This window comes from Narcine bancroftii, chromosome 2 (assembly GCF_036971445.1).
Source record: "Narcine bancroftii isolate sNarBan1 chromosome 2, sNarBan1.hap1, whole genome shotgun sequence".
In the NCBI taxonomy this organism is placed as follows: domain Eukaryota; kingdom Metazoa; phylum Chordata; class Chondrichthyes; order Torpediniformes; family Narcinidae; genus Narcine; species Narcine bancroftii.
In genome coordinates this window covers 70,198,015-70,221,809 of record NC_091470.1, presented here as the reverse complement: position 1 = coordinate 70,221,809, position 23,795 = coordinate 70,198,015, and the positions used below count along the sequence as shown (strand labels likewise).

Here is a 23,795-nt window from a genome sequence, read left to right as displayed (position 1 = left end):
ACAACGACAGTGCGGGGACATCGGCTCTCGCTGCAGGGCGGCATCTCGGCGGATCAGCGGCCCCGTCACCGTGAGTCGCGGGTCGGCCTGCGGCAGGGAGGGGGAGTGGGCAACGGTCCTGGCGAGGTCAGGCCCCCCCTGAGTTTCTCCCGGACCCCCCTTGACCTGCTGAGTTTCTCCCGGTCCTCCCTTGACCTGCTGAGTTTCTCCCAGACCCCCCTTGACCTGCTGAGTTTCTCCCAGACCCCCCTTGACCTGCTGAGTTTCTCCCTTCTGGTGTTTTTACGAGAACCACAGACTTTCGCTCATACATTGATGAGGGGGATCAAGGGCCAAACATTGTCAGGTACCTCTCTGCTGGATAAAGGATACGGTTTAACCCGCTGAGTTTCTCCAGTGTTGGGTTTTCACGAGTAGAGTCGAAGGGCTGTAGCACCTGTTTCTGATCTGTAATGTTCTACAGACTCTGCTCTTCTTTCCATGCCGGTGTCCCAGGACCTTTCCAGGGCAGTCTCCGCGCTCAGGACCACGCTGGGATCCCGGTCAGCGGTGGAGGAGCAGGTGAGCACGGCTAATCCCGATCCAGCCCACGCCACTCCCGAGATTGGCGGGGGGTTCCACCCTACCTGCCCGACCAGCCTCGCTCTCCACGTGTACTCCGGGCACCTGCCGCTGGTCCGGTGGGAAGGCGCAGGGCGGCCGGCGCCCCCATCGCCCGGCGGGGAGCCCCAATCTTCCCTCCGGCGTCCCAACTCCATCTGCAGCTCCAAGAAACGCTGTCCACTGGGGTTCCGAGCGTTGGGAAGCGGCCTTGGCTTCCCCTGACACCGGCCAGGCCACGCTGCGGTGGGGGGTTGGGCGGGGGGACACGACAGCGTGTTTATAAAACCACCCACCACTACTTTTTTAGGACCAGGATTTTTCTCTCTCTCTCTCACCCTGGGACACAGCGTTTACTGTGCATGTGCTATACTGGCGCGGCGGCCAGCGGGCCACCTCTAATACATTTTTGATTTGGCCCGTGGGCCAGAGTTTGACATGTGTGCTGTAGTCTATCAATGACTCAGGATTTAAAATGTAAAATTAAAAAGTTCCTCCAGATATTAATTTTGAGCATGAAGGAATACATCTTTATTATACTACTAGAATCTTGGATTCTATCATGAATTAGAAGCATTAAATGAAGTGACCTTAGTGTCAGAATCCTTGATCTTACCCCAAATTTAGTACATTATTTAGCTTATTTATCTAGCCACTTAATTGCAACACACAAAACTTAACAATATACTAGAATGACTTTTAATTCATAACGTGTGCTCTCAGGAGACCCATTAAACCCACTAATTTGTCTGTGAATGTGGTATTTATCAGAATCCAAACTACATGCTGCTCTGTGACAGGTCAAAGTAACTAGAAATTTTCCTTTCTGGCTTTAGTATTCCATCCAAGTGTCCATGGGTAACAGTTTGGATCAAAAAAAGTCAAGAATATTTTAACTCTCCAAAATATTAGTTTTGACATGACATTACTGTATATGGTTATATTTAGAAGGGTGGGGATTTGTTCCGGCATGGACTAGTAGGGCCAAACTGGCCTGTTCTGTGCTGTATATAGTTATATTACAATACTCTGACATGGAGCGATCAATGTGTTCTAGTGTATAATTTGCTAAATGTTAGTATGTAGTAAAGAAGACAACTAGCAGAATTTTATCACTTATTTCTAGAGAAATTTAATATGAAGGGAGGGAGATTTTGCTCAATTAAAATAAGTTTGTACGTTGGAAGCAGTTCGACGAGGACAAATACCTGGAATCGACCATTTATTCTACTAAGAAAATGTTGGACAGGCTTAGCTGGTGTCTGCTGGAGTTTAGGAGAAACACTTAACGTCCTGGAGGATCTGCACATGGTGAATGTGGAGAATATTATTCTTCGTGGAGAATCTCAAACTGAGGGTTCAGTATTTACACAGGGATAGGGGCAATACATTTTCTCTCAGACAGTTATGGAGTTTTGGAATCTTGTTTCCTGAAATGTGTGGCAGTTGTGGCCAGATAAGAAGGGCAGAGTTTACTTTGAGTAGATGAGGGATGCAGACAAAGGTGAGGTGGCAATCATACCTTGCACAAAGGAAGATGATTGTGAACATAATATACAAAATAGGAATAGGATATTCAGTCCTTTGTTATGGATCTGCCGTTCACAAGATCTTTAATCTGCATGCCACTTTCCAACACTATACCTTGATTACCATAATATTCAAAAACCGATCAACTTGATCTATTAAATATACTCCCTGATCAAGGTTTTACAGCTCCTGTGGCTAGAGAATTCTTTGGTCGGAAAAAAAAATTCATATCGCCACTCTGAAAAGGTGACCCGTTATTCTGATTCTGTGACTCTCCTCAATGTCGATTCTATAGAATAATCATTGTTCCTGCATCCACCTCAGGCTTATCCTTAAATAGAATTTGAATGTTTCATAAAACATTATGAATATTAAACCTATTCATAAAAACATTAAACATTAGCATCCTTCAACCTCCCAAAACGTTTTTTTTAAAGTAGCCAATTTCTCATTTATCCTCATATACTATTCCATCTGCCTAGAACTTTTCCATTCACTAAGTTTATGCATATCCACAGATATCATCTCAATCCATTACTGTTACCGAGCAGCTTTTCGTTTCTTTGCTCTCTGAGCTGCCTTTCTTCCTAACTTAAGTTGTTTGCAGCTAGTTATTTCCGGACATCTATTCATCTGAAATAATAGGAGCTGGGATCAGATGTTTTATTGAGATACCAATAATGTAATCTCTTACTGCAATAGGCCACTAAGGTGACACCAATGGCAACCCTTTGCCTAAGACCATTTTGTGTAATATTACTTGATAATAAATGCATCTTGAATCTTGAAGGTACAACTATTTTGAGAGTCTGAATTCTAGCCTTTGAGCTGGAGCTATTGATAATTTCTATAGTCCGTGCAGGGATGATGCTTGATGAATAGAAATGGAACTGAAAGAGACACTGAATGTATTTGAAAAGGAATCTTTAAAAAAGTGAAATGATGTATATCTCCCAAACTTGGAACTATCCAATTGAGCATTATATTACCTCTAGTTAATACGCATGCAGCAATTCATAATTGTGCTTTTGTTGTAGGCTAATTGTTCAAAGAGGAGAAAATTACAAGGATATCAGGAAAAACCCCAAAGGCTTGGAGGACACAACGATAACATTGCATATTGAGGTAATGTGTTTGTCTCTGACCTTTTGTTTTTATTTTGTACTGTCACTTCATGCTCACCTATGCGATGTGTAATTTTATGATCTGTATATATTGCATAAGAATTGCATAATAGATATTACCATGACTTAAAGAACAAGTGGTTTCAGACACTAATATTATTGTACCTTTTTAAATGTTGCAATTTGGGCAAGGACAGTATTCACTGCAAAGTTTGGAGAGGCCGACATCAGTAATCTGATGCTGTAGCCACTTCATATTGGAGGTGAAATAAAATTCAGTAATGGGTGAAACTGAGAATAATCACCATTTCACTTCAGATTCTGCCAGATATTTTCCAGATCTGCATTAGAGACTTACATTTTATCAACTAAATTTGTACTTCAAAAGTAGTTTGTATAAAATAGAATTTCCGAATAGAGTAACAACGGACCAGAGAGGAGCTTATCAGCCATAGGTCTTGCACCAGGCTGAGGGCTGCTGGAGACTGATTCATGGGAACCAGGAATGGGGACAGGTATTCATGAGGATACCAATGGCAAGCAGGGCTCCCGAACGTATTAGGATTTAGAGCCATATGCTCTGGACGTGGATGCCTGGAGCTTGGGTTCGCCAATGCAATGGAACTTGTGGGAGTACATGGAAGGCAGTGGCATTGGAGGAGGTGATGGGATCCACAGGCACACGATATCTCTGAAGGGAATCTCTTTTGCTTCTATTTCTTGCTGGGTTACTGGACTAATGGCAGCCTTTACAGGCAAACAAAAGTGAACAAATTATGGTATGTGTGTGCACAACAGCAAAGGAATCTTGCACCTTGAACATTGATGCGTGCTCTACCGGAGTTTATTTTAAATTCATTCTGAAGTGCACTTGATTGGTCATTTAATGCTAAAAATATTGGATTTAACAACAGTATTTTACATGGTAGAATAATTGCTTAAGATGCAATTACTCATCTGTAGCTAAACTTGGGATTCAGTTTAATTTTAATTTAGATGTACAGCACGTTAACAGGCATCATAAAGAATTTTGATGGAGTTGCAGAATAGTATTGGGAAGGAGACTGACGTGAAGTTTTATGTTATGCAAGTCAGCAGGAAATCCTTTTGCTTTGCACTATAGAAGATAATGCAGGAGAACTTGAAAAATCTTTGGAGGCAAAACCAAAACTAATTATATTCATTGTGGCCATAATTTTTAATCAGAGACAATTGCCAGCAACAGTTGAAAATGTTTTGTTGTTCGAAGCCTGAAGAAGCAAGCGAGAAAGAGTATTGTCACATGTTGAGAAAACCAAAGCGGACCTGGCCTTCCTACAAGAAACTCACTTAATTGACAAAGAACACCAAAAATTAAAAAGGAACTGGGTAGGGTAGGGCAGGTCTTTGCTTCTACGTTTAATTCAAAAGCAAGAACAGTGGCGATCTTGATGCATAAGAACCTTCCAGTCAGAGTACAGGATGTGGTAATAGTCCCTCAGGTAGGTAGGTTATAGTGCACTGTCAACTATTCGTGGCTATCTCTCGAGGTCTAGGATGATGGACTTTGTTCCATTGATCTATTTATAGGCTCTCAAATGGCCTGTGCATATATTTATTTAACATGTACTTAATGTTGCACTCCCAAGAAGCACTTGATACTTCACAAATCAATCAACTAATTCTAATGGCATGGAAACCATGACAATTAGAATGGATGTATTTGTTGCAGCCTTCATCCCCCTTCACAGCTGTTGAGTTCAAAGTAACTTCATCCGCCTGTTCCACCATTGAGGTCTTGGTTGGATTGTTCTTTGCCAGCGACCTCCCCCTCAACCTCACCGCCATGAGTGGCCCTACCAGGAGCATAGGTTCAGATGGCATCACTCTTAGGACCACACAAGCTTCTCCACCACAACAAGGTGATAATCCATGGAGTCAAATATACTCAGAATCCTGGACTCTCATGAATCTATATTTGCCAAATGTTAACTATGTTCAGGAAACATTTCTTAATTTAGCAGATGTTTATGAAAATATTTTAGCAGGAGGAGACTTTAATTTCTGTTTGGACCCAGTTTTAGGCAGATCAAAGATGACAGTAATAAGTACAAAATCAGAAAAAGCCACTTTGGTATTAATGAGAGAGCTGAACTTAAGTGGACGCCTGGAAAAGAATTCATCCAAGAGAAAGGGATTATTCTTTTTAATCAAATAGACATGACTCCTATTCTAGGATAGATTTATTTTTAGTTTCAGCTCAATTACAAGGCAGGATTATAGACACTGAATATAAAGTGAGAATTTTATCATATCACTCACTTTTGATATTGATGATCATGATGCCGGATAAAGAAAAATCAGTCTATAGATGGCATTTTAATCCTTCATTATTGAGAAGATCGGACTTTCATGATTTTGTTAGAAGACAAATTCAAATATTTTGAGACCAACTTCAGTTAAGCTACTGATAAATTTAGTATATGGGATGCTTTAAAAGCATATTTAAGAGGACAAATTATGTTATACTTCTAAGATTAAAAAGGAATATTAAAGAGAATAAATGGAAAAAGAGATTATTAACTTAGAAAAGGGCCTCCAAATGAGGGGCTTTAAAGAAAAGCTTAAACAACATTAATAAAAACTTGAATATAATACATTACAAACATATGGAATGGAAAAAGCAATATTAAGAACTAAACGGAAGTATTGAGTTGGATGAAAGAACTCAAGGTGCTTTCTTGGCAGTTGAAAGCCGAACAGGTCTCAAGATCAGTTAATGCGATTAAAAACAAATACGAATATGACAATTGTTAGGTCTGCTTTGTTCATGAATGAGTGAGACAAACACCAGGCTGAGTCGAAATCAGGGTTCTTTGTTCTTTATTACCGGATTGTAACACTTGCGACTAACAAAGTTAGTCGGAGAATGCATTCTGCTGTTATCAGCAAAATGGTGATTTTTTTATACCCTTGGATACATGCTTAGAACATCATCATATCATTACTTGTCCAATGACTAAAACTGTTGCTATCCTTTCCCTGCTAGCTTCCTGCCTCTCAATCCATCAATGTCTCTCTTATCTTGTAAGTACAAGGATGCATTTACATCTTGTTACAGCCCTGTACATTCCCATCTCATGATGTTTTACCTAACAGGAGTACAAGGACACCTCCCCTTCTTGTTACTGCCCTGTACAGGGTAACTCCCTACACATTCCCATCTCATGATGTTTTACCTTACAATCCCTCCTTTGTCCTCTTTAGAGGACAATCTCTCCCTGACTATGCTACCACCGCGTTACATTAGTTCGCCTATTATTGCCAAGCTCTATACGGGTTCTGTTCACAGGGCAGTTCGGCTGGTGGGCGAGGGCTCCCCCAACCCTCCTTTGCGTACACCCCCCATCCGTCACCCCGATCCCATTGCCCGTTTACAAGTTTCAACCCATTTGCCCCCAAGCAAAAAACTAGCTAACCCCCCCGTACATTAGTAAATTCCCAAGTTAACATATGGTCTACAATCTAATTCATAATACTTGTTCTACAATCTGATTAATAATGTTTGTGTTACAATCAATGTTATAATATTTGGGTTACAAGCAAGGTTAAAATTATATGTGTAACAATCTAATTCACAATCCCTCCTTCCCATCACATTCCCCTTCAGACTCCAGATCGATCTCAGCAACTTTCTCCGCCTCCTGTAATGTGAGATAGTCTTGCTCCACAGCCTGCACAGCTTGATATTTCGGAGGCAGTTCATCACGGTCAGCAAAGGCTTTCTCTATGGTCCTCGTGACCAGCGTTCGAATGCATGGAATACAACAACAGCCACAAGTGATAAAAATTGATACAGAAATGAACAAACCCAGCAAAAGTTGTCCTAACAATGTGCTCCATCTCCCAAACACTCCCTGTAACCAGGATAAAACAGGATTGGAGACTCCAGACTGGGCTTTTAATTCTTTCGCCAATGCCCTAAGTTTCGTTAACCCCTTAGTGAGTGATCCATCTGGCCCTGTGTTATTAGAGATAGAAGTGCAGCATAGATCTCCAAACATAGCACACACTCCACCTTTCTCTGCCAGGACCATATCAATCGCTATCCTATTCTGAAGTGTCATAAGGGAAGTTTCTGACAGTTGTTGATGTATTGCCTCAACAACGTCCCTGGTCAAATTTGCAAGGCGCTGGACATTATAGTGAATAAGGTTGATCCTATTAACATTCTTATTTACAGTGATGGGAAATATTGCACTAAAAACAGGAAAGCTTTCAAACCCAGCTGCAATCTCATCGGCTAATTTAAATTCGTCCGGAATATTCCGGGCTTGGCCAATGGCATCAATCCATACCCCATCAGGGTTCCTTCCTCCCGGCCCCAAGAGTCCAACACTCCTCCTTTTTCTCCACAGCCAACTCTCTGTGTGGCGCAATTCTAGGGAATCCTCGTCTCCCTCCTGCCTTTTGACAATCAGCACTGGCGCATTAAGGGTTACTAGAGCACACCGACCATCCCAGTTAGCGGGGAGCCAGTTGTACAGCACTCTTCCTCCACAAAACTCATCTGTGTAGTCATTCAATCTGCTACAAGTCTCCTTAGTTTCAGATTCATTTTTTTTTGTTATGGGACCTCAAAATCATCCCCTGTATATGTTCATGATAACCAGTAACCTGTTTGGCTGCCCTGTCAGGCACCCATGTGGCGTTTTCCCTGCTAATAGTAGGTCGTCTACATACTGAATCAGTGTAACATCTTCCGGGAGCTTTAATTTCATTAGGATTTCGCTAAGGGCCTGATTGAACAGTCCTGGACTGTCCTTATAACCCTGAGGTAATCTAGTGTATGTGTACCGATGTGCTTGGTAAGTGAAAGTTAACCAGTCTTGCCATTCCTCAGCTAAATTCAAGCAGAAGAATGCGTTTGCCAGATCAATGACAGTATAGTATTCGTGCTCCGGACTCAGAGCCCTAAGTGCTACATATGGGTCTGGGACTGGTCTCCCGATGGTCTTGGTAGCCAAGTTAATCTCCCGGAGGTCGTGTACCATCCTCCAGTCTTTTCTACCCGGTTTGGGAACAGGCATGATGGGCGTGTTCCACATACTGTCAGGTGCCGCCCTTAAAACCCCTGACTCCATTAACCCTTCTATCGTTCCTTTAATACCCTCCTCCTGACTGGGCGACAAGCGGTATTGTTTTCTCCATATTGGTTTCTGCCCGGGGTTGGCCAATTCTAGAAATACCTCTCCTTTTATTACTCCCACATCATAGGGCCCCGTTGTCCATATATGTGGACTCAGATTAGAAAGATATTTGTCTGAGTCTCTGTGATCAATATTTTCTCCTTCTATGGCTCGGTCTCTTTCTACTTTCTCATTCACTACCTGGTCCCATGCTTCAATATTCAGTCTGACAAATTTTCCTCCCTCCGGGGTGGAATATCCCGGGATTTCTGTCTGCCTGTATTCACACCCTATCGCTTCCTTTACCATCGGACCCAGCTGTCGAGCGTGATGATCTTTGGCAATACCCAAGGCCACATGAGGCACACTTTCCACTCCTAAGCAGAACCACTCCATTGTTCTTTTGTCATGACAACCATAGCAGCTATTCCCTCCTTACCTACAAAGATAAATGGACAATGTATCGTTTCTGTCTTCCCTTCTTTTAGAGAGTCCCACCTCTCCTCATATTCCTGGTCCGGGTGGATGGTGTAGTTTAATGTAACATGCATAGGATCTAGTGGATAATGGTAATCCCCATACCGAGGAATACTGGCCCTCCACTCAAAAAACTGTTTAATCAGCCCTGGGCCTGGTTCATCAAACAGTAGCCGACTCCAGAAAATACTAACCTCCACAGAGTCTTCTGAAGCGTTAGATGGGGTCATTACTATAAACTGTCCTCCCCTTCTTATTGTATCCCCTGGGTATGTTAACCGAAGGCCCTTCTCAGAACATTGTATGGTTATTCCTAGTTTGGTAAGAATGTCCCTTGCTAATAAATTAATGGGGCAACTTGGCACAACCAGGACAGGCGTTTTAACCCTTTGTCGTCCAAATGTCATGTCGATGTTATCTGTATAGGGCTGTGTTTCCCTTATCCCGGAGAATCCTATTGTAGATAATGTTTTGCCCGAAAATGTGCTCCCTGGGGGTTTTTTAATCACTGTCGTAACTGCTTCCCCTGTGTCAACCATAAATTCAATTTTTTCTCCATTTACCGTCCCCCAAATTTTTGGTGGCTCCCAGGGAGGCGTGATTTTTGATTCTCCTGGGCACCTTCAATAATCAAATTCAGCACCTTCCTCAATATAGTCATTACACTGAGGTGCCTGGACTTGTTGATCACTCTGCCACCCCCCGATTCTCTGGGGCCCATCAATGTGTCCACCCCTACCCCTTGCTTGTCCTCTTAAGTTTCCTCCTCTTCCCCGATAGCCTCTCATAGAGGGTAATCTTTTTCCCCTTGCTCTCCCAGCCTCCGGACAGTTCCGCTGGTAGTGTCCAGGATTTTGGCAGTACCAGCATACTGCATGTTCCCCTCTATACATTGTACCTAGCTGTCTTTCCCAACCATTTCTTACTTGGGGTCCCGGATTTATCACTGGCCCCATGACCTGTGGGACTATCTGTTGGGCCGCTAATTTAACCCCTATATGTTCTATGGCTCTCACCAATTTATCGGTTGTCTTGTCCACCTCCTTCTGGGACGTACTTTCTGACTTAGCATGCTCTGATTGACGATGTCGTTTGATTGCATGTGTCAGGTGTCTTTTCCACAAATCCTCTGACATTGTCTCTAATCCCACAATGTCCCTTAATTTTGCTTGAACCGTAGCAGGTAGTCCGTTTATTATCCCATTACGAAAGTGAGCCCTTTCTAAGGGGCTGTGGTCGGGTCTTTCTCCAGTCCCTGTTTCCCATAAGTCCCATGCTCGAGTGAAATACTCGTGTGCAGTCTCTCCTTCCTTTAGTTGAAGGGTTACCAAGGCATCCAAACTATAGGGTGTAGGAAATGTTTCTCTAAGTGCTTCCCAAAATTTATTCCAAAGTGGGTTAAATTCTATTTCATCCCCCAATTTACTGCTTCTTACAATTTTCTCTATTTGCTTCAGGGCCCCTTCTGCCTTTAATTTTATCATGATAGTTCTGACATCTGCGAGTGCTAATTGTTCTTGGCAGGTTTCTCGCTCAAAACAAGAAATCCATGGACTAGCCCCATTACTCAACGGAGGTAGTTTTTTCATTAAACTCTCTAAGTCCATTCGTGACCAGGGTACATATTTTTGAGTTCCCCGTCCCGTGATCAGTAATGGGCATTGATATCTCAATTTTGGGGATTTCTGCTCCTTCTTTACTCTTGGCATGCATTTATTTATCCCACCTTGTTCTGACTCTTCTTCGTCACTGTCACTGTCCCTATCAGCTTCCAATGTCTCAGGGTCAAAGGTATATTGGTCACGTTCATCTCTAAGATAATCTTTTCGGCCATAGTTTAGTTGTTTCACATCTTTCTCTTTTGTTCTAACTATGTCCAGGTAGGCATGTCTATTTTTCTCCCTCCCGAGTCTTTTCCTTTTACTTTCCTCCCATGGTGGATCGTATCTCGTTTCCTCATCTGTACTACACTTTTCGTCCTTTACTCCTATTACCATTCCTTCAGCTTTAATTTCTCCTGACAGTGTTGTAGTTATCTTTTCCACTTCCTTCAATACACCTACCATTAATTCTTTTTGATCCTCACTGATCTGCCCCAGCACATTAATATCTCTGTTTAAGTTTTTAATGTTATCCTGAACCTTTTTCATGTTCCATTTCTGTATCTCTAACTCCTTTTCTATTTTCTTGGACTCCAGAGGGGTCTCCACATCTATTACTCCCCCTTCTATTTTTATTAAAGGGGCCTGTACCTCGTCTGATGTGTCCCTATTCCCGAGGCTCTTGTCACACCCCAGTGTCTCAATATCTGGATATAAGGGACGTGACTCCAGGATCCCATCTGGGGTGCCAGGGGCACCTTGTGACTCCACATATGCATAGGGCGGGGGTCTACAAGCTATTTCTACAGGGGCCATAATAGGTGGGTTATCAGGGAGACCAAATTCTTCGAATATAGCTAGGACATCGCGGTACTGCATCTCCTTGTCTCTCACCCTCTTTTTTGCTGACTCGCGATTAAAGATTTTGTTTTCTGTGTCCCGTTTTGTTTAATTGTATAAGACTCACTTATAAATGATTTATTGTCAGAGTACATACATGACATCACATACATCCAGAGACTATGAGAGAGAGAGAGAGAGAGAGAGAGCATAGCGAGAGAAAGAGATAGAGAGGCAGATACACAGAGCACAAGAGATAGAGAGAGAAAATGCCTTGCACTGGCCCCACTGGGAGAAAAGTCTTCAGATTAACACTTTCGTTTCAAAGGTTTTAAAAGGTTCTCATCCTGTGATCACTGGTCTGGATCAGATTGGGTCTCCCACCACTGGGAACTATCACTCCTTCCTTCCCTCCCACCTCGAGTGAGCTACACGTCAGCCCACAATGTCTGCCCTGATCCCGCAATGGTGGGGGTGCGGGAAAAAGGGAGGGAGAGAGGATAAAACAGGATCCCATTTGATGCGGAGCTGGAATTGTGGGCACAAAATTAAAACCAAATTGTATTTCTCTGCCCTGCCCAACCTGGGGATTTCAGGGCAGCACCGCCACAGATTGGGATTGGGAGGGGGAGTGGGTGAGAGAGGAGGGGGGGGGAGAAGAGAGAGAGGGGGAGAGAAGAGAGAGGGGGGAGGGTGAAAGGAGGGAGGGAGAGAGCAAACCCGGACACTTCGTGGCTGGAAACTGGAAACAGGCACTTTTCCTTTCCCTTCTGTGTTTTGTTTCTTCCAGCTTATCTAAGCCTCTACGTTTTAAAATTTTTTTCCCTCACCTGTCAGGAACATCTCAGTGCCCCCGGGTAACCAACCCCTCTTCCTCCAGCGGTCTACACATTTTCGGAGCATTTTTTGTTTTTCCAATGCCGCATTACTGGTATTTCGCTCCTCTAATTCCTGATTAATTTCCTTAATAACTTGGTCAAAAGTCTTAGCAGGCAACTGTACAGCCATAGCTGCGGGACCGCTTTCTAATGCCTGTTTTAATTTAGGTTTTTGTCCGTTTAGGGGATCTATGTCAACGAAAATTGCTTTTAAAAATGTCTCCTTGCAAGCTGGATGACTAATATCTTTTAAAGGAACAGTCTCTAAGTCTTGTCCTCCAATTGACTTCAGACTGTCCTGTATACTCTGATTGCTCGTTTTCCACTCTCTGTTTTCCCAAAGGGGTCTGAAAGTTAAATTACAACTAGAAAACCAAATATTTGGGCTATACTTTTGTCCTGTTTCCCTGTACCAATCTATGAATTTACGTAACTTTATCTCCTTGGTGATGTTGGGAATACCCTCATTTAACTTATCAAAAGTATTTCGAATAAACTGGGTGTCTCTTAGGAGTTTGTCAACTTTTTCATTAATATCTCCTACCTGATCCGGACACAGCTGTCGCAGCCTTCTGTCGTCGTTCTTGTTCACCAGGCAGGCGTCCCTGAGTACTTTTTTTGTTGTCTCAAGGTCTCTAGTGTCTGCTGTGGTATTCAACCACGGCGAATTGGGGAAATAAATTCTTAACTTCTCAAGTGTACAGACATTATCATACCTACCAGACATTTATAAGTCAGTCTCTCAGATACAATTGAGGCCAATAAGCCTGAACCTTTGTTTTCTTTCAAAGCCCAACCTTCACGTGGGAGATTTCTCCTCTTAATAACCAGTTTAGGGCAGAAAACTCAGGTCCTCAATTGTTTATAGACCACCTTCTCACTCTATTGGACTTTGCAACGACACAATAAAGACTTTTAAACTCTAGTAGTTTCTTGCGAAGCACTTAATAAATGTCATTCAAACACCTTAAGGACTTTTATCTTGTCTGTAATCACTTACGTGTTACAATCCTGGCATGCGACCTTCAATTGTGGTCGTCTAATTTGTCCGATCTCCAGTTCTTACTGACAATCATAAAGATTTTAAAAAAAAAAGAGAATTTTGTTAAAACAGGCTTCTCTGGACCTTTTTATCAGCCGGCTGAGATGATTGTCAGAAAAAACAGAAACCGTCGTCCAGTGTTCACTCACCCATCACGTCGGGGTCACCAAATTGTTAGGTCTGCTTTGTTCATGAATGAGTGAGACAAACACCAGGCTGAGTCGAAATCAGGGTTCTTTGTTCTTTATTACCGGATTGTAACACTTGCGACTAACAAAGTTAGTCGGAGAATGCATTCTGCCGTTATCAGCAAAATGGTGATTTTTTTATACCCTTGGATACATGCTTAGAACATCATCATATCATTACTTGTCCAATGACTAAAACTGTTGCTTTCCTTTCCCTGCTAGCTTCCTGCCTCTCAATCCATCAATGTCTCTCTTATCTTGTAAGTACAAGGATGCATTTACATCTTGTTACAGCCCTGTACATTCCCATCTCATGATGTTTTACCTAACAGGAGTACAAGGACACCTCCCCTTCTTGTTACTGCCCTGTACAGGGTAACTCCCTACACATTCCCATCTCATGATGTTTTACCTTACACTAGTTATAAACCTCATGAAATTAGAGGTTTTAAGGTAATTTTGTTTTAACTTGTATCATTCAGAATCTCAAGGAGATGTTAATAAAATAGAAGAATTGTTAGCACAAATAAGGCTTCCAAGGTTAGATTCTGAAGAATGCCCCCTTTATTCAGGAGGAGGTGAGGGATGCATTGATTTCATTGCAAGGTAATAACTCTCTTGGAGAAGATGGTTTTCCCTCCTGAATTTTATAAAGAATTTAAAGATTTGTTGATCCCTCTATTTACGGCAGTGTTGGATCAGGTGTCAGAAAAACATACTCTCCCAGAATCATTCTCAAGAGCGATTATTACTGTGACACCAAAAAGACAGGGATCCATTAAAACCATCTTTTATAGACCTATTTCATTATTATTAAATTCAGATTATAAGACTATTGCTAAAGTCTTGGTAAATATTTGCCGAAATTGATAAACGTGGACAAAACTGGCTTTGTGATAAATAGGCAATCTGCTGATAATGTAAACAGGTTGCTTAGTACGATTCATTTGGCACAAAAGAGGTGATCAAAGACCTCAACAATGAAGACGCTGTGTACATCCGGTACCGCACGGATGGCAGTCTCTTCAATCTGAGGCGCCTGCAAGCTCACACCAAGACACAAGAGAAACTTGTCCGTGAACTACTCTTTGCAGACGATGCCGCTTTAGTTGCCCATTCAGAGCCAGCTCTTCAGCGCTTGACGTCCTGTTTTGCGGAAACTGCCAAAATGTTTGGCCTGGAAGTCAGCCTGAAGAAAACTGAGGACCTCCATCAGCCAGCTCCCCACCATGACTACCAGCCCCCCCACATCTCCATCGGGCACACAAAACTCAAAACGGTCAACCAGTTTACCTATCTCGGCTGCACCATTTCATCAGATGCAAGGATCGACAACGAGATAGACAACAGACTCGCCAAGGCAAATAGCGCCTTTGGAAGACTACACAGAAGAGTCTAGAAAAACAACCAACTGAAAAACCTCACAAAGATAAGGGTATACAGAGCCGTTGTCATACCCACACTCCTGTTCGGCTCCGAATCATGGGTCCTCTACCAGCATCACCTACGGCTCCTAGAACGCTTCCACCAGCGTTGTCTCCACTCCATACTCAACATTCATTGAAGTGCTTTCATCCCTAACGTCGAAGTACTCGAGATGGCAGAGGCCGACAGCATCGAGACCACGCTGCTGAAGATCCAGTTGCGCTGGGTGGGTCATGTCTCCAGAATGGAGGACCATCGCCTTCCCAAGATCGTGTTATATGGCAAGCTCTCCACTGGCCACCGTGACAGAGGTGCACCAAAGAAAAGGTACAAGGACTGCCTAAAGAAATCTCTTGGTGCCTGCCACATTGACCACCGCCAGTGGGCTGATATCGCCTCAAACCGTGCATCTTGGCGCCTCACTGTTCGGCGGGCAGCAACCTCCTTTGAAGAAGACCGCAGAGCCCACCTCATTGACAAAAGGCAAAGGAGGAAAAACCCAACACCCAACCCCAACCAACCAATTTTCCCCTGCATCCGCTGCAACCGTGTCTGCCTGTCCCGCATCGGACTTGTCAGCCACAAACGAGCCTGCAGCTGACGTGGACATTTACCCCCTCCATAAATCTTCGTCCGCGAAGCCAAGCCAAAGATAAATGCAGAAAAAGGACTCGAAAGACTGGAGTGGGTTTTTTTTTAATTTAAAGTGCTGGAAAGATTTGAACTAGGTCAAATGTTTACAAATTAGATTAAGGCATTATACAATGAGCCTAAAGCCAAAGCGGTGGCTAATGGATAAATCTCTACATTGTTCCAGTTGACAAGTTCTAGAGGACCATGATGTCTGCTATCTCCATCTGTATTCATTTTAGCTACAGAACCACGTGCAGAAGCAATCCGTTGAGACCCAGACATTAAAGGATTTAGGGTCAACCGGAAGGGATACAAGATTCATTTATTTGCCAGTGACCTATTGATATATTTGACAGAAGCAGAAACTTTGTTACAGACACTGTACTTCAAACTGGAAGTCTTTGGGAAAGTTTGGGTTATAAAATAATTTGAGATAAGAATGAAATTGTGCCTCTTGCAGGAGGAGATTATACTCAGTGTCAAAGAGATGCACTATTTAAATGACCAGTAAATGGGATAAAATATTTAGGAATACATACAGCTAATAACTTTAAAAAAAAAATTATACAAATTGTTTACCTTGACTTAAAAAGTTGAAGATGATGTAACCTACCTATAACATTAGTGGGAGGATTTGATTCTATTAAAATGAGTATATTTCCAAGAGTGCCATATCTCTTTCAAACACTGCCCATACCATTATCTCAGGTTCTTTCAGGAGTTAAATAAATGTCAGAAAATTTCTTTGGAAGGGTATGATGTCCAGGGTCTCCATAGAAAAATTGACATGCAAATATGAAATGGGAGGTTTACACCTCTAATTTTAAAAAATTACTATTGAGCAGCTCAGATGAGATTTCTTTCTTTCTTGGAGGAAGGAGATAAACCTGCATGGGTGAAAATAGAATTGGATAAAATTGGAGAGAGAATGGCAAAGGATTTTGTTATATAAATGGGATGTGAAATTATTAACTGGTGAGAAAGAAACCCATTTGCTAAAAAAATTAATTAATACTTAGTATAAAAAGTGATATTGGAACAAAATTGGGGGGGGGGGGGGGGCTTGTCTCCCAAAATCCCCTTTAACAGGCTGATACCCTGAACAATGGGTAACCAAACTTGTGAAATTTGATCTTGTAAAGAGATCAGATACATCAAAGATTGTTATGAGTGGGCGCAACTGATGAAATTTGAACAATTTTTTTTAAAAATAAGCATGGAATTCTTAATTCTTTTGCTCTCTTCAAATAAGAGCGTATCTAAGGGACAAACTGGGTCCAACAAAGTTTTTACCAAACTGCGGTGATGTGGAGATTCTGATTCCAAAGTAAAATACAATGAAATTTACTTCAGCAATGTATCTCCTATTCAAGTGGAGACCCTAAACAGGAGGTTCATAAGTCCAGAGATGAGAATCAGACTTAAATGTAAGAATTGGCAAGCAAAACTGGTCTGAATTATGTTGGGGTATTATGACTAATACAATAAATGTAAGGTATAGATTAGTACAATATAATTTTTTCCATCAGTTATATCTCACGCCACAGAAACTAAATAAATTAAAATCAGACCTATCAAACAGATGTTTTAGATGTGGCAATCAGGTAGGAACTTTTCTACATTCAACTTGGTCATGTTCTAAAGAGAGATCTTTTTTTGGATCAATTCAGGACATTTCTCAGAGCATATTACAGGAATTCAATTTCCACAAAACCTAAAATTATTTTTACTGGGGAATATTACAGGAATGAGACCTAAACTGAAACTATCCAAACGTCAAACAGAATCTATTAAAATTGCATTGGCAGTGGCCAAAAAATGTAGAGCAGTTACTTGGAAATCTGATTCGCATCAAGGTATGGCATGTTGGAACGCAGAAATACATAGCTGTATTCCCCTTGAGAAGATTAACTCTAACTTAAGAAATAAGTACAACATTTTTACAAGTTTGGCGTCTATATTTACAAGTCTCAGGTGTAAATCTTTAGTTGTGTTCTTCCTAGCCCTCAAGACTTGTGTTGGTTCTCTCCAAAGAAAAATTAAATCGAATATGGACTTGTGATCTGTGGAGCAGTCCACTCTGCTTTTTCTTTCTTTTTTTTCTATGTCTACATCCTTTGCTTTGGGGTCTTTCATGGATGGGTGGGGGGGATTGGGGTATAACCATCATGGAGTAAACATTGGATTTATTTATGTACTTGTACTCTTTAACTTTGTACTTAATTGCATGTATATTCAAAAAATGTTAAATAAAATATATTTTAAAGAAAGAAACTTCAAGAGAGAGAGCTGAAGTTAACAGGTGCTTTTTTTAACGATTCAGCTAGAATTGGTACTGATGGACTGATGAACTCTGCATCTCAGGGTGCCATGCTTGTTTAAACTTCATCATGTGGATGTGGAACAAGGCAACATGCAGCTCTTTTCAGATGCTCAGCTGAAATAGTCCTGCAACACAAGGTCAGATGTAACAAAGGAAACTTATTTGTGTGTCAGCCATAGAGCTCAGCATGCAATATGGAGTTGTATGTATGAGGGACACATCCTCCTTTTCTGTAAATAAATTGACCGAAACCATTGCTTGTTCATGCGTGGAGCCCATCAGTCTGCATCAGTGATGAAAATAATATCCAGACTTGTCTTTCAATATCTTTATATTAAATGGAGACCTATCGGTCATGTGTAATCATGAGCGAAAGGTTATCTGACCCTTGATATTGGTGTACTTTGTGTTGTAATATAGGGGGCACTGTTCCCGTGCTCAATCTGGGAAAAAAAGTGGATTACCAACATAAACCTGTTCAACTTGTTCAGTTTCCCTGTATTTTTCCATATAATTATTCCTTCGTAATGATTTTTTTTCCTATGGATTTTGTCATCACAAGTCTCCACCTCCTTTACAGCCCCAATCTATGACATTTTCTCCTATTTTGTATTTTCATACTTCCTTATTATGGCACAGATGTGTGGTGGGAAGTGTGCTGACTGGTTGCATCGCAGTTTGGTATGGGGACACCAACACTCCTGAGTCTAAACCCCTGTAAAAGGTAGTGGACACAGTCCAGGACATCACAGGCAAAATCCTCCCCACCATTGAGAACATCTACAGGGAACACTGCCATCAGAAAGCAGCAGCAATCAAGGATCTACATCACCCAGCACATGCTCTGTTCTAAGTAAAACACGAAAGTCTTGACACCATGGTTGAAGTAAAAACACAATGCTGGAGAAACTCAGCCGGTCAAATAGTGTCCTTTATGTAGCAAAGATAAAAACACATAACCCGTATTACCTTGATGAAGGGCTCAAGCCCAAAACATTGGTTATCTATTTTTATTGTTGCTATATAAAGGACTCTATTTGACATGCTGAGTTTCTCCAGCACTGTGCTTTTTTTTTTACACTGTTCTTGCTGCTACCTTCAAGAAAGGCATAGATGCCACAAGACTCACATCACCATGTTCAGGAACAGACTCTTCAACAACAAACTCAATCAGGGACTAATTTAAGGACTCTTACTTTTGCACTTTTTTGATTTTGTTTTTGTTCCTCTCTGTATTGCATAGTCAGTTTGTTTACAATTGTTTACATGTGCACGTTGTGTACAGTTGTTTTGCACTACAATTAAGTGATAATTCTGCCTCACCTGGAGGAAAAAAAATCTTGGGGTTGTGTGTGATATCATGAATGTACTCTGATAATAGAAGAGGGGGATATTTGGCCTATTGAGTGCATGCCAGCTATCAGTACATTCTTATCTGTCCCCTTCATTCACCTATGATCTGTTTACTCTGATCAACTCCCTGATCCTGACACATGGGGCAATTTACTGAGGTCACTGAACTGATCAACATTGCCTCTCAATGCCTCCATGACCCACACCCCTGCCTCCCAATACCTCCTTCCAACATCCCTGCCTCTCAATGGCTCAGTTTCACCTGCCCCTGCCTCTCAAATGCCCATGAACTCTAATTTTCTTTCCTCCTGCCAACAAAGGGCAATTCACTCCCAACCTTCACATTTTTGAGATGCAGGAAGAAACCAGGGCTCTTGGAGGAATCTCATGTAGTCACAGGGAAAATATGCAAACTCCACACAGTGGAGGTTGAAATCAAGCCCAGGTTGATGGGATCTGTGAAGTACCTGCTACATCACCTCTTCGCCTCTGAATACCTTCCAGTTCCCATCCATCCTTTGCTTTTATTTCACACACCAGTCCAAAACATAATGACCACTTGATTTGACTGTGGCTTAAACATGATGGGTGCAATGTTTTATTTTTTAGTATGAGTTAAAACTCTTTTTAGCAGCAGTTATGTATCTTTGCCCCTGCTACATAAAGGACATTTTGACCTGCTAAGCTTATCCAGCATTTTGTGTTTTTATTTTAACCACATGTCTGTAGAATTTAGTGATTTTTTTTTTTTACTTAACAGCGTTATACTGATTTTTCATTGGTGTTGAAAGGAATTTTGAGGTCCTACATCACTCAATGCATTTTGTTCCTGCAATGCAGTCACATATAAAATCTGAGATCTATTAAAAGTAAGGGATTTAACTGAGGGCAGGAAAGGTAAGTGAAAATTTGGTGGCTTTCCTGAATACTGAAGTCTTCATAAAGGGGAAGGAAGACAATTGCTGTTCTTTAATGCAAAATAATCACTGAAACAAGGGAGATTTGGGAGCGTTTTTAAAGAAAAATCTTTGAGTTTTGAATGTTCCATGGTGATGGAAAACCAAATTTATCACATCTTAAAAATCAGAAAAATATTTGCTGTAAAATGATTTTTTTTTAAACTAATGCAAGTAAGGAAATGAAGTCTATAAAGAAGCTAAGATTAATTTTCAATCTACTTGCTGGAAACTTGGTATTTCATGAAGAAACTGTTGGACTTTCTTTAGCACCTGTAAGATAAACAGGAAAACCTCAGCATCCTGTTCTGTGAAAATGTATACACTAGTTTCACAGTGCAGCAGTTTCTCAGTGATGGCTGTAGACTTCCGTTCAGATTGTTCCAGTCGTGTTTAACCTTCACATAAATGAATAAAATCCAAAATAATTGGTTCACATTTGTTCTTACCTGGTTTCAGGCAGCACAGGGACATAATAAATATTTACAGACTGGTGCTGTATTCTCTAGAATTTGGTTAAAAATAAAGGACACTTAAAGAGCTGTTTCAGGAACCAAGAGGACAGATGAAGAAAAATACCAGCGCTTTCTGCTGGTGAGTGGATCCCGGTCTGGTACTTAAAAATTGTATCCTCCAGCAGTGTAGTCAGGAAGCATTACCTCATGCAAAGGGCACTAGGAGTTCAAGATGTCTCTTTGCAAAACGACAACTTGTCAAATGGATGGTTAATTTTAAATCTGAGTTTTACAGATTCTTATTCACTAAAGGTTGATTGCAGGGTCAGGTGGATTTAGCTAGCATCAATTACTCCTTATCTTATTGAATGGTACAACTATTCCTCTTCCCTGGTTTCTGCAGATTTTAAACTTGAGGGGGTGGTGGCAGTTTGACCAAAGATTCAGCTACTCTGCATTTCTAAGCACTAATAGTAATTTAAGCAATTAATTTTCGATGCCTTTAATTTCTAGGGCACGGGATGCTTTTCCCATTTGCTTGAACTTTTTGATCTTTTATTGTGTAGTAAATGATGGTCCTCTTTCCTTCAATTTCCTATCATGTTGGAAGAGAGCCCCTTCCTTATTCCTTATTACTATTTCCTTATTACATTTTCTTACATCAATTCTTGTCCTAATACAAGGGTTGTAAATTATGTCTGTAAAGAGGCACAAATTAACATGCATGTATTTGCAACAAATGGCAGTGTTTCATCAGAATGCAGAGAAGGAAACAGCTGTCAGTGGTGCGATTAAAAACAATAGGACAATTGTCTCTTAAGGTCAGAGGAACTAAAAGAAGAAACAAAGGAACCAGGAACGGAGCAAGGCTGTTGATCTTTGAGGAAAATAATAAATAACTTGGTCCTGTAGTTATCCAACTAAAGCTGTTACCTCAACTCTGTTCCTGACATCACTGTCAGAATGCAGGAAAGAGCTCCAACAAACTCAAAGCAAAGTGAATTTGTATGATGAATGTTTTTCCTGAACTTGCTTAAAACAAAACAAGTGTATTGTTCTCTTTAAACTGAAAATAAAGACCATCATTTTGCAGAAGGCTGTAAACCTTACTGCAGTTCAAGAAACAATACTATCAGATGTAGCATCTTTGCAATAAATTCTTATTCTGTGATGTTGAAGACTGGCTAATAACACAGTAATATAATTGCAGGAAGGTTTACAGCCACAATACTCTTTGTCTGATGAAGGTTATTTTGTTTTAACACCTGGTATTCCTGTGGGAGAATGGAAATTTCAGGATCAATGGTCGCAAAATATTGACAGTATCCACCATATCAAAATTTAGACTACCATATACCACGTGTAATAGTTGATACCGTGTAAGAAGTCAAAAACCCCCCCCCCCCCCCCATTTTTGGTTCCTCCCACCCAACCATCTGAGCTCTCGGCACCCCGACTGCAGATTCTCGCCTCGGCCGCCCACCCGTCCAAACTCCCGATGCCCCAGCCGGCCTCCGTATGAGGTCCCGATGCTGCCTCCACAGACTCTTACCTAGCCCTTGGCCACCCTCACCTCCGAGCTCCCAATGGCCCAAATGGACTTACCATCTGGTCCTGCCTGGCCACCTGCCCATCCAAGTTCCTGATGCCACAAACAATGCGGGTACTTACAGCGGTCAAAAGTAGTATGCGTGCAAATCCCTTAAATTTTACCCTAATAGCTGCTCCACAAAATTTGACTATTACATGCATATAATATGGTATTCCAGCATGGCATTGTAAGAGTCCATAAAGATTACACAATGCCAGATTCAATTATTGTGCCATGTAGGTGGTTGGAAATATCAGTTGATTATAGATCACTAAAGGCTTCCAAGGTATTAGTGAATGACAGATCCAACAGCTTGTCTTGGTATCTCCTTCATTAATGCCTCTAAGATGATGGAATGATTTGATAATTTGAAATAACAATACAGGTAGTTTATTTATGAACTCACAGTTCCAGGCACTATCTTGACTAATCTTCTTCAAGCACTCTGCTTCTAGAGTTTTTCACACCTTACTGTTGCATCAGAGAGAGTAGTTACTCAAATTGTTTATTAATTAATGAAATAACAGCTTGAAATAACTGTTGTTCACAACTAAATACTGTATATATTCCACATATACTGCGTAATCTCTTTAAACAATGAGACAAGAATTGAGAAGACATGGAACAAGGCCTGTGAATCAAACAATCTTGAAGAAGAAAATGAAAGAATTATTAATTTAGAGAAACAGCACAGTAACAGGCCATTCTGGCCAACAAGCTTGTGCTACCCAAATACACCCATTTGACCAATTAACCTACCAACTTGTACATCTTTGGAATGTTGGAGACACCTGGAAGAAAACCTCACAGACATGGGGAAAATGTAAAAACTCTTACAGACAACACTGGATTCGAACCTGGGTTGCTGGCAATGTAATAGCATTGTGTAACCACTGCATGAACCAAATAGACTAAAGAAAAAACATTAAGAAATAAAATCTAAAATTAGAATTTGTTATCACTAACATTTCAAACTATTTCACAACTGGTTAAAAAATAGAAAACACTGAAAATACCCAGAAAAACAGTTAACATTTCAGGTCTGGGCCCCTTTATCAGAAATTACTTTTAATTCCTCACCCTTTGTGAATGATCAAAAATAAATGGATTTTATATATTTTTTAAAAATTTCTGTCAATTTCTCCCCTCACGTTGAAAATGAGTTCAACTTCTTAACCCTTCATTTGACAGCACAATTCTTCATATGGTATTGTTGCAAAGGCAACAATGTATGGTGAAAGCTATTGCAATATAGTCCAGATATAATCTATAGTTTTTTGTTATTCACTACTTTTAATAATCCTTTATCTTGAGTACACTGTTATGAGCAGATCTATGCTGTTATGTGTGAAGTATACAGAGCCGTTGTCATACCCACACTCCTGTTCGGCTCCGAATCATGGGTCCTCTACCGGCATCACCTACGGCTCCTAGAACGCTTCCACCAGCGTTGTCTCCGCTCCATCCTCAACATTCATTGGAGCGCCTTCATCCCTAACATCGAAGTACTCGAGATGGCAGAGGCCAAGAGCATCGAGTCCACGCTGCTGAAGATCCAGCTGCGCTGGGTGGGTCATGTCTCCAGAATGGAGGACCATCGCTTTCCCAAGA

General features: G+C 41.3%; 1 protein-coding gene across 2 annotated transcripts in view; it reads left to right on the top strand.

The window, feature by feature from the left end:
• Positions 1-23,795, top strand: part of LOC138753709 (guanine nucleotide-binding protein G(I)/G(S)/G(O) subunit gamma-2) — a 68,807-nt gene that overhangs the window by 32,092 nt on the left and 12,920 nt on the right. The window contains exons 2-3 of one of the 2 annotated variants that reach the window (XM_069917040.1): positions 496-561; positions 3,168-3,255. The gene's annotated coding sequence lies outside the window, so the exon portion shown is untranslated. The remainder of the gene's footprint in view (positions 1-495; positions 562-3,167; positions 3,256-23,795) is intronic. The other variant, XM_069917039.1, reaches the window with a different exon arrangement.